Source organism: Salvelinus namaycush, chromosome 39 (genome assembly GCF_016432855.1).
Source record: "Salvelinus namaycush isolate Seneca chromosome 39, SaNama_1.0, whole genome shotgun sequence".
NCBI classification, from domain to species: domain Eukaryota; kingdom Metazoa; phylum Chordata; class Actinopteri; order Salmoniformes; family Salmonidae; genus Salvelinus; species Salvelinus namaycush.
In genome coordinates, this window is record NC_052345.1 from 7,265,905 (window position 1) to 7,276,721 (window position 10,817).

Genomic DNA, 10,817 nt, shown 5'->3' on the forward strand with positions numbered 1-10,817 from the left:
TGTGGAAGTCATACTGTAGTAGGCCTTGTGGAAGTCATACTGCAGTATGCCTTGTGGAAGTCATACTGCAGTAGGCCTTGTGGAAGTCATACTGCAGTAGGCCTTGTGGAAGTCATACTGTAGTAGGCCTTGTGGAAGTCATACTGCAGTAGGCCCTGTGGAAGTAATTTTGTAGTAGGCCTTGTGGAAGTAATTTTGTAGTAGGCCTTGTGGAAGTCATACTGCAGTAGGCCCTTTGGAAGTCATACTGCAGTAGACCTTGTGGAAGTCACATTGTAGTAGGCCTTGTGGAAGTCACATTGTAATAGGCCTTGTGGAAGTCACATTGTAGTAGGCCTTGTGGAAGTCATAATTGTAACACTCATAGGCCTTGTGGAAGTCATATTGTAACACTCATAGGCCTTGTGGAAGTCATATTGTAACACTCATAGGCCTTGTGGAAGTCATATTGTAACACTCATAGGCCTTGTGGAAGTCATATGGAGCTTCTAGCTTAACACAGTTAACATTGCTTTTCAATAAAGATCTGTATCCATTCACTCAAGACCTGTTAGTCAGTCAGGTTATAGGGATGGCTGAAAACCAATGATAATACTGTACTGGTCTTAAACTTACTAAATCTGAGTCTGTCCTAATCACACCCTATTCCCCATATATTCCCCATAGAGCTCTGGTCAAACGTAGTGCACTATGTAGGGAATAGGGTGCCATTTAGGACTAGGTATAAATTAGCTACCAGGTGGTCTGAGCACTACATAATGTCCAGACAGTAGTATTTGACTTAATCAATTCTGTCCCTACCAGTCAGTGAATGATGCTACTTCTTATTACCGTCATTACTTCTAATTTCCTAGTGGACGTCCCTGCCTCTCCTCTGGCCCTGTCCCCAATCAGCCTCTCCGCTGGCACTGTCCCAATCAGCCTCTCCTCTGGCCCTGTCCCAATCAGCCTCTCCGCTGGCCCTGTCCCAATCAGCCTCTCCGCTGGCCCTGTCCCAATCAGCCTCTCCGCTGGCCCTGTCCCAATCAGCCTCTCCGCTGGCCCTGTCCCAATCAGCCTCTCCGCTGGCCCTGTCCCAATCAGCCTCTCCGCTGGCCCTGCCCCAATCAGCCTCTCCGCTGGTCCTGTCCCAATCAGCCTCTCCGCTGGTCCTGTCCCAATCAGCCTCTCCGCTGGCCCTGTCCTAATCAGCCTCTCCGCTAGCCCTGTCCCAATCAGCCTCTCCGCTGGCCCTGCCCCAATCAGCCTCTCCGCTGGTCCTGTCCCAATCAGCCTCTCCGCTGGTCCTGTCCCAATCAGCCTCTCCGCTGGCCCTGTCCTAATCAGCCTCTCCGCTAGCCCTGTCCCAATCAGCCTCTCTGCTGGCCCTGTCCCAATCAGCCTCTCCGCTGGCCCTGTCCCACCTCCCTTCGGGCTAGGGCCTCAAGCTGAAGACCTCAGACAGAGGCAGTCCTGATGATACACTACAATGGATGCTTTGTTCACCAGGAGGTATTCACTCTCCACTTCCTGTCCTTTCCCATCTGCCCCTCTCACTTATGAAGACTGTGTGGATTTCTGTTCTGACTGTTTTGTACTAAATGCTGTGCATGTTTGGTCTTGGGTCTGTTTTGGACTACATGCTGTGCATGTTTGGTCTTGGATCTGTTTTGGACTACATGCTGTGTATGTTTGGTCTTGAATCTGTTTTGGACTACATGCTGTGTATGTTTGGTCTTGAATCTGTTTTGAACTACATGCTGTGTATGTTTAGTCTTGGATCTGTTTTGGACTACATGCTGTGTATGTTTGGTCTTGGATCTGTTTTGGACTACATGCTGTGTATGTTTGGTCTTGAATCTGTTTTGGACTACATGCTGTGTATGTTTGGTCTTGGATCTGTTTTGGACTACATGCTGTGTATGTTTGGTCTTGAATCTGTTTTGGACTACATGCTGTGTATGTTTGGTCTTGAATCTGTTTTGGACTACATGCTGTGTATGTTTGGTCTTGAATCTGTTTTGGACTACATGCTGTGTATGTTTGGTCTTGGATCCTTCCTTGGCATGTAATGCATCTGAACAATCCAGAATAGTCTTGGCTAGTCTCTACTGCTTGGAATTCTATTGATGGATACATTGCGAATCAAGGTGAATAATGACTGTTTGCATTGCAGCTTTCTAGAATGGGTTTTCCACATTTCAGCTCATAATAACATCCATTCCTTTTGCAGGGGACAGACTACATTGTCATGGCTGTATCACAACCGGCCGTGATTGGGAGTCCCATAGAGCGGCGTACAATTGGCCCAGCGTCGTCCGGGTTTTGCCGGTGTAAGCCGTCATTGTAAATAATAATTTGTTCTTAACTGTCTTGCCTAGTTAAATAAAGGTTAAATATGTATTTTTTTTGCCAGTGTATTGGTATGGATCTCTAGTGAGGGCCTCACATCCAGTCACGGTGCCCTCTCCTCAGGCCACAAGTCTGGGATCTGAGATGGATCTGATGATCTATGGAGAGGAGACCGTGGAGTAAGTACTGTATGTACAGGAATTTTGATCTCATGGTAAATTGACATGATCTATCTTGACTATGGCTGAATCCCAATTCTCCACACACATGCATTGGATTGGTGCAAGAAATGGTTTTAAGGGAGTTTTCACCATTGTTAAATCCATGACAGGGAGTGTGCATGTGTACGATTTGGGAGAAGGGTGGTCGGAGAATCAGGATGCAGCCTAAACCAGTTGAATAGAGGTCATTGAGCAATGTCTTTGACCTCTGATCTTCTCGCCCCCCTCAGTGAATGGTGACTGGGTGCCGCTCCTGTATGCTGCGTCCCGATGCTGGTACCCCACTGAAGACACTACTGAGCCTCTGGTGTTTGTAGTTCCCAACACAACTTGTGGGACTACAGTGAAGTTAAAGCTATGTATGGAACTGTACACAACTGCCATGCAGTAATAACTGCCATTAATGTTACTCACCGGATTATAACTGCTTCCTGTACATTATGATTAGGGGATAAATGGGTGAGCTGTTGGTACCTGCAATTCCAGAGGGGATTTTATTATGCTTATTTGGTCAGTTTATTTTAAAATGTATGCCTTACGTAAGGGTATTGTTTTCTCTCTCCTATAGAATGGCATGTAAACAGTACAGATCTAATCCAGGGAAAGGACCTGTCTTTCTCCTGCCTGTTCCAAACCCCTTACCTACAACACCCCAACAACCCCCACTATGACTCTTATGAGGAGCCTGATGCATCTCTAGACTATATGTATTCTTTGCCTCACAAACCGCAAACCATTTCACACCCACCCACCCATTCCCCAACCCCTCTCACCATCCAACCCCCTCTCCCAGTTGTGCCTGTAGTACAACATCGGAAGTTACCCGACACCCCAAAAAATACCAGGGATAAGGCTGTTACCCCTTCCCCTCCCCAACCGCTCACAGCCACCAAGTCCCCAGCTAAGACCCCCCGTTGCTTTCCCTTCATCCACGACAATCCCGAGTTACACATGATACCCACTCCACCCCCATCAAGCCTGTTCCTTTTAAGCCAGTTCCTTTCAAGTTCTCCCCTGAGTTTTCCCATACCACCTCAGCCTGCTGAGACATAACACAGTCAAAGGGTTGAGCAGTACCAAGAATACGTGCATGTGGAACATCAACCTGCGTTTGTGGCTTTGACATATGATCCTACTGTTTCTGTCACTAATCACCCCAGTTCTCCCCAGCAAGAGAAGCCTAACCAACACACCAGACCTGTCACTCAACCACCTACTCTCGCTGCCCCTCATCCTCTCTCTCCTCCTCCCTCAGTATCATCAGTCCCTCTATGTATCAACACCTGCAGAGGAAGCATATTGCCCCCTGTTCCTCCAACAAGAACACCATAGGATCTAGAGATTCCACAACTCCCCCATATGGAGGCTGTCCAGCACCAAAAACAATATTCTAAGTATGTCCCTCCAGCCCCCTTACCCCACCAGAATAGGCCTTCTCCTCCCTCTGGACCTCAACACCTGGGAATGGGGTTGTTTCTCCCAAAACACTCGTGGGCGGAGTGTTGCTGACGTCACCCACTGTACGCACTTTCGGTTGCCTGATTGCGTCCAGACCAATGACGTGCATAAGCCCTGGATGACTGGAGGCGCCATATTGAAGATGTAAACTGTAAAAAAAGATTTAGGAAGCTATAGAAAGTAATTTATTAATGTCTATATTCTTTTGACACGTTTATTCTATTACAGACATTTCAATACATACTTTTCAAGTATATTATGTGAGCTAAACATTATTTATTTGTATTTTTTATATATAAAACATTTTCTTAAAGTATTGTTTTTAGAGAGTACTAATGTTACTGTCCCCACTACAACAAAAGATACTTAAATATATGTAATTTTGTCCTTGAAATATTTAATTGAAATACTGTCGAATTTCATTCATTCCAATGGAGAACTGCTCCTACAAGGGAGTGCCAATGCATCCCTGACCCCTTGAACACAATGCGATTCTGATAGCAGAAGTCACATGTAAGGGTCAAGTGTAGACACAGCCATAGACTTGCATGTTTTTTCAAAAAGGAACGACAGCTTTTTGGAAATGTTTGGAAAGTGTTGGGAAAATTCCTTATCAACGTTTTGTTGTAATAAGGTTAATTGAGACGGAATCAGCCTTTTCATAACGAGCTGCCATCTGATTGGTCCTCACTAATTAGGCCTAATTCATTGCCCTGTAGTTGATTTTACCTGAGTGTTGGCCTCTATGCGCATGTGCGCAGAAGCATCAATCTGGCGATGTCTTCCGAACAGAAGAGAAACATAGTTGTGTTTTTATGTGTAATAACTGTAGCTATTTCTAACTTGTTCTGTGGTGCATTGAGTGTAGAAAAGTTGAATGGTTTTAATGCGGATCATGAAAAGGCGTCAAATGCTGACAGAGAACCGATGATCAACACAAAAGAAGACGCCAAGCACAAACCTGAGTACCTGGGCGGACAGGCCATTCTTCGGCGCAATCTACGACCCACTATTAATAATTCCAGCATTCAAGAACAGAGTGCAGAGTCCATTGACGTTCCTGAGAACTCCATAAATAATTCGAGTCAACCCAACATTGATCTAAAGTCAACTGATTTGCGGGCGCCTTTGAATGTGCGTAATGGTTTCAATGTCCAGAAAAGATCTCTGGATTACAATGCTGGACATCAGGCAGTCTTCAAAGGTGAATCTGTTTCTATTATTAGATTAAAGTGTAAATAGTTTACATGTACCCTGTAATTACACCTGCAACCCTGTCATGTGAATCTTAAACTCTTGAGTTCCAACAATGCAGGTCAAAGTGAAATTAAAACAAATGTAATAAATAATATAAATAAAATATATACATAACACTAACAATGGTAAATGTTAACTGGCAGGGTACATGTCTGTTAAGGAGAGGGACAGGGGAGCAGGTAGGTGACTATTCAGCATCCTGAAGGTCTGGGGGTAGAAGCTTTTGGTTGGTCTTCCAGTTTTTACCATGATGCTCTTGTACTGCCCTTGTCTGAGTGATGGAAGCAGGGAGAACAGGCCGTGGCTCAGGTGGCTGGGGTCCCAGATGTATCACCTTCCTACGACACCTGGTGTTGTAGGTGTCCTGGAGGTCAGACAGTGTGCACCCAATGGTGAGTTCGACTGAGAGTACCACCCGTTGTAGCACCTAGCTGTGACGCTGCCCGACAGTATGCTCTCAATGGGGTTTCAGCATCCTGAGGTTGAAGGGTCGCTGTCGTGCCTTCTTAACCGAGGTGTCTGTGGTTTAACCATTTCACCTTCCCAAGGAACTTGATGTTTTGTTTTTTACCGTCTCCCCGGCGGTGCCCAGCCTGGTTCCTCCTGAAGTCCACAACCCGCTCCTTTGTTTTGCTGAAGTTGACGGACAGGTTGTTTACTTGGCACCACGCAGTCAGAGTGCCAACATCCTCCCTGTCGGCCGTCTCGATGTTTGTAGTCAGGCTTACTATTGTCGTGTCGTCAGCAAACTTAATGGAGTTGGAACTGCGTGAGGTCAAGCAGTCGTGGGTTAATATCACATATATTAGGATACCTTATCAGTAGTATATGCATTTTAAATTGGTGTTTGGGCATGGATAAAGATCTCTCCTTTTATCCAATAGGTTTTGAAGGCCCCGGTTTTCAAGGGAAGGTCTATGGTCCATCAGCTGACCACAACCCCCACTCCAGTGAATGGCTGTCGATGAGGCCTCTGGTCCAGTGTAATGACAACCTCATGATGCTCACTGCATCTGGACGAGGATACACACATCTACTGGTGGATAGAGGTAAGCGTTGGAGACCCACCCAATATTTCTAAAAGACCTTTACCACAATGTGAAAGCATCAGTGACTTGTTATGGAATATAATTAAATGGGCTCATTAGTTTAGTTGTCTGGGGCCAGGGGTGTATTTATTTAGCAGATTCTGTTGCAAAATGTTTTGCAACGGAAACCATTTACTCCAAACGGAATATTTTGCAATGAAAACTAGAGTTTCTATTGGACAAATTTAATGTAGGTCCCCTCCCCGTTTTGTTCCGCTTGCACTGTTTACTTCCATTTGGTTCCTAGAGTAAACGAATTCTGTTGCAAATGTTTTGCAACGGAATCTGCTAAATGAGTATACCCCAGGAGTTTTTCCTGGCAAGGTCATGTGGTCTGGAAACTCCTGGCCCTTAAGTATTCATTATGGAAACCATTTACTGTTTTTAAGAAGCAAACAAGAGTTTATATTGGACAAATTTGGGTAGGTTCCTGAATATTGAATATGCCCCTGTTTATCGTTCCAGCGGGCACCTCTCCCATCTCCTTGTTCCAGCTGCCGCCGTCCTGTGGCTACCATGTGAAGACTACCTGGAGAGAGATGGTGATGATGGCACCATACGATGGATGCTACATCATGCAGGAGGTAGAATATTTTCCCCAGGTTGCTTAGACAGGCCCCACACCCTCAAAGAAAGGGTAACCCCCCCTCCTAATCATATCACAATCAACATTTTCCAGTTGACTGTAGCCCAACTATACCTCTTTTGTATAAAATATTGTATTGAAATGTGCAAATGATGTGTTGTCATTAAATGTGCACATATTTGCATATCGTGCAAATACATTTCTGGACAACTTGAAGTCAGCCTAGAAATGCACATTCTGTCCAGATCAGGTTGTCCATTTTTCCAATGAAAAATGTATGTAGAATTTGTATGTATATATATATTTTTTAAACATCACCAATTTCTATCTGGGCAAGTCTGGAGAATATACAGTGCATTCAGAAAGTATTCAGACCCCTTGACTTTTTACACATTTTGTTATGTACAGCCTTATTCTAAAATTGATTAAAAACATTAAATAAATCTTCATCAATCTACACACCACACCCCATAATGACAAAGGGAAAACAGGTTTGGCAAATGTATTAAAAATACCTTATTTATATTGGTATTCAGACCTGTTGCTATGAGACTCAAAATTGCGCTCAGGTGCATCCTGGTTCCATTGGTCATCCTTGAGATGTTTCTACAACTTAATTGGTGTCTACCTGTGATTCAGTTCTATTGATTGGACATGATTTGGAAAGTCACATCTGTCCATGTAAGGTCCCACAGTTGACAGTGAATGTCAGGTGCAAAAACCAAACCATGAGATGAAAGGAATTGTCCGTAGAGCTCCGAGACAGGATTGTGTCAAGGCACAGATCTGGGGAAGGGTAACTGAGCAATCGGGGGGAGAAGGGCCTTGGTCAGGGAGGTGACCAAAAACCCCATAGTCTCTCTGAAAGAGCTCCAGAGTTCTTCTGAAGATAGGAGAAACTTCCAGAAGGACAACCATCTCTGCAGCACTCCACCAATCAGGCCTTTATGGTCGAGTGGCCAGATAGAAGCCACTCTTCAGTGAAAGGCACATTACATCCGCTTGGAGTTTGCCGAAAGGCACCTAAAGGACTCACAGAACATGAGAAGCAAGATTTTCTGGTCTGATGAAACCAAGATTGAACTATTTTACCTGAATGCCAAGCGTCATGTCTGGTGGGATCCTGGCACCATCCCTACGGTGAAGCTGAGAAAGTGAGTTGGCGTGTGGGTAGTCTGACTTTCGAGAAATGGCAGTTAGACAGTACACTGAAATTAGACTGCCAAATGCCTATTTAGACCAAATCACCATCTCCTCAAAGTAAGTTACTAAATATAGTCCAGTTTGTAACACTATATGAAATTGATTTTTAAATTGTGTCATTTAAAGTAGTGAGATTTAAAATGATTGACCTATGTCTATTTTAAGTGCTTAAAATGAATTAAAAGGCTGACTGTAGTTTGATAAACTAAAGGGAATTTAAAATGTATTTTTTACTTTTTGAAAATACTAATATTGATGAACCAAAATATCAACATCTCAAAATGAATACTGTAGGTAGCTGCAGAAATGTCATTTCAGCCTGTGGTGCCTGGCCTTGATGCTCTGTTCCTCTTAGAAACCTTCAGTCCGGCTGCCTCCTGTCCATTCACTCTACAATCCACCCTGCTTTTGTACATACTAGAACATGAGATTAATCACTGTCTGTCTCTCCCCTCTCTTCTTCCCTCACTCTCCCTCCCCCCAATCAGCATGGTAGTTATGTCCTGCCCATGCTGTGGTGGGGCAGCCCTGTGAAGATCATCTGCCCAGTCCCCCACCCTGACCCCCGACCCCACCCTGTCCCCCCAAACTCTGTCCCCTCAGTACTCTGCTCCCACTTTGGCATGGCCATCCAGATACATGGAGGGGAGGAGGTCATACACACATTACAGGTCATAGGTGAGTTGGCTAGTTCTGCGCATGTTCCCATTTGGATTATGACTGATTCATTCATTCTCTCTCTCTGTCCCTAACAGAGAACGGCGAGTGGGTGCCGTTTGTGTCTGAAGAGTGTGCCTACCATGTGGAGTCCCACTCAGAAGACCTCATCTTTTATGTTCCCTTTACAGCCCCATGTGTGACCATCAGAGTAAGTTGTAGGAAGTTGATACTCAACCATTCAATTTAACTTCGAGTCCACTCTAGCATTGAATTGAGCTTATATATAAATAAAATGTTTCCTCTTTCAGGATGGAGTTCATCGACTGGTCCTATTGGACGGCCAGGACTTCATCCTCTCCTGCCCCTCATACCCCCCTCCATTTCCCTTCTTTCCCTCTCCTCCATTTTCTCAACCCTTCTCTCCTGGTGACCCACAGCAGCAGATACCTGACCCTGTGACTTTTGCTCCCTCCACCAGCCCTCCCCTTACCTCTCCTCCCATCACCCCTTATACTCAACCCCCAGCCCAGGAACAGATGCCCCAACTTCCTGCGTTCCCCCACCACCTCCCTCATGGCATGTATCCCCAAATTCCCCATTTCCCTTACGGTGGAGCTGGTTATCACCCTCTCCTCCACCCTGGTCACGATCCATACCCTGGCTCCCATCAGCTTCTCCCAGGGAGATACCCAGGCCAGCAGCCCTTCTTCCCCATGGGGCCTGGGAATCACCCCTACGGCTCTGGAGACCACCGTGACTCCCTTTACCTCTCCCCGCCCCCTACCCACAATCCCATGCTCAACTATTATAATGAAATCACCCCTGGTGTTCACCGTCCTTCTGTTGTCGATCCTACTCCTCTTATAGCTATCCGACCACCACCTCCTGCCGCTTATACCAAACCTCCTCTTCCCGCCGCTTATACCAAACCTTCTCCTCCTCCCGCCGCTTATACCAAACCACCGCCTCCCGCCGCTTATACCAAACCACCGCCTCCCGCCGCTTATACCAAACCACCGCCTCCCGCCGCTTATACCAAACCACCGCCTCCCGCCGCTTATACCAAACCTTCTCCTCCTCTTCCCGCCGCTTATACCAAACCTTCTCCTCCTCTTCCCGCCGCTTATACCAAACCTTCTCCTCTTCCCGCCGCTTATACCAAACCTTCTCCTCCTCCCGCCGCTTATACCAAACCTTCTCCTCCTCCCGCCGCTTATACCAAACCTTCTCCTCCTCCTCCCGCCGCTTATACCAAACCTTCTCCTCCTCCTCCCGCCGCTTATACCAAACCTTCTCCTCCTCCTCCCGCCGCTTATACCAAACCTTCTCCTCCTCCTCCCGCCGCTTATACCAAACCTTCTCCTCCTCCTCCCGCCGCTTATACCAAACCTTCTCCTCCTCTCGATACTGAACCTGTTCTTCCTGTAACACCTACTGCCATTGAACGTCATTCTTACCCCATTGTTACCGGATCTCCTCCTCCCCCTTCTGGATCCAAACCTTCATCACCCGTTTTCCAACCTCCAAAACCACCTGCAGATCCAAATGACCCATATGGGGTCCACATGACCATCAATCAGGCCCTGATTACTGAAGAGCCCATGTCTGCTACTGGGAGCCCCAATCCTGATCCCAATACCCAACCTAAATGGCCTGTGGGTCCATACTATTACCCCTATGGTCCTTACTACCCCCCATCTGGTCCTCACCATTACCCCTTCATACCCATCTACTACCCCTTGCCTAGCCCAGTCACGGCTAGTCCTCACCAGACTCTCCCTTCAGGTACTCTTGACCCTACAATGCCCACGGTCTACCCTCCCCACCTCTACCCTCAGCCAGTCACCTGCACTCCCTCTGCCCATACCATCTGTAGCTATTACCCATATCCCTTGGATGTGCCACACTACCAGCCACACCACCCATATCCTCTCTACCTGACGCCCAGCCCCCCTCTGACCGCCCTTCCCTCCACAGGCACAGCTCTGCCTGGTGCTACTCAACCACCCCAGA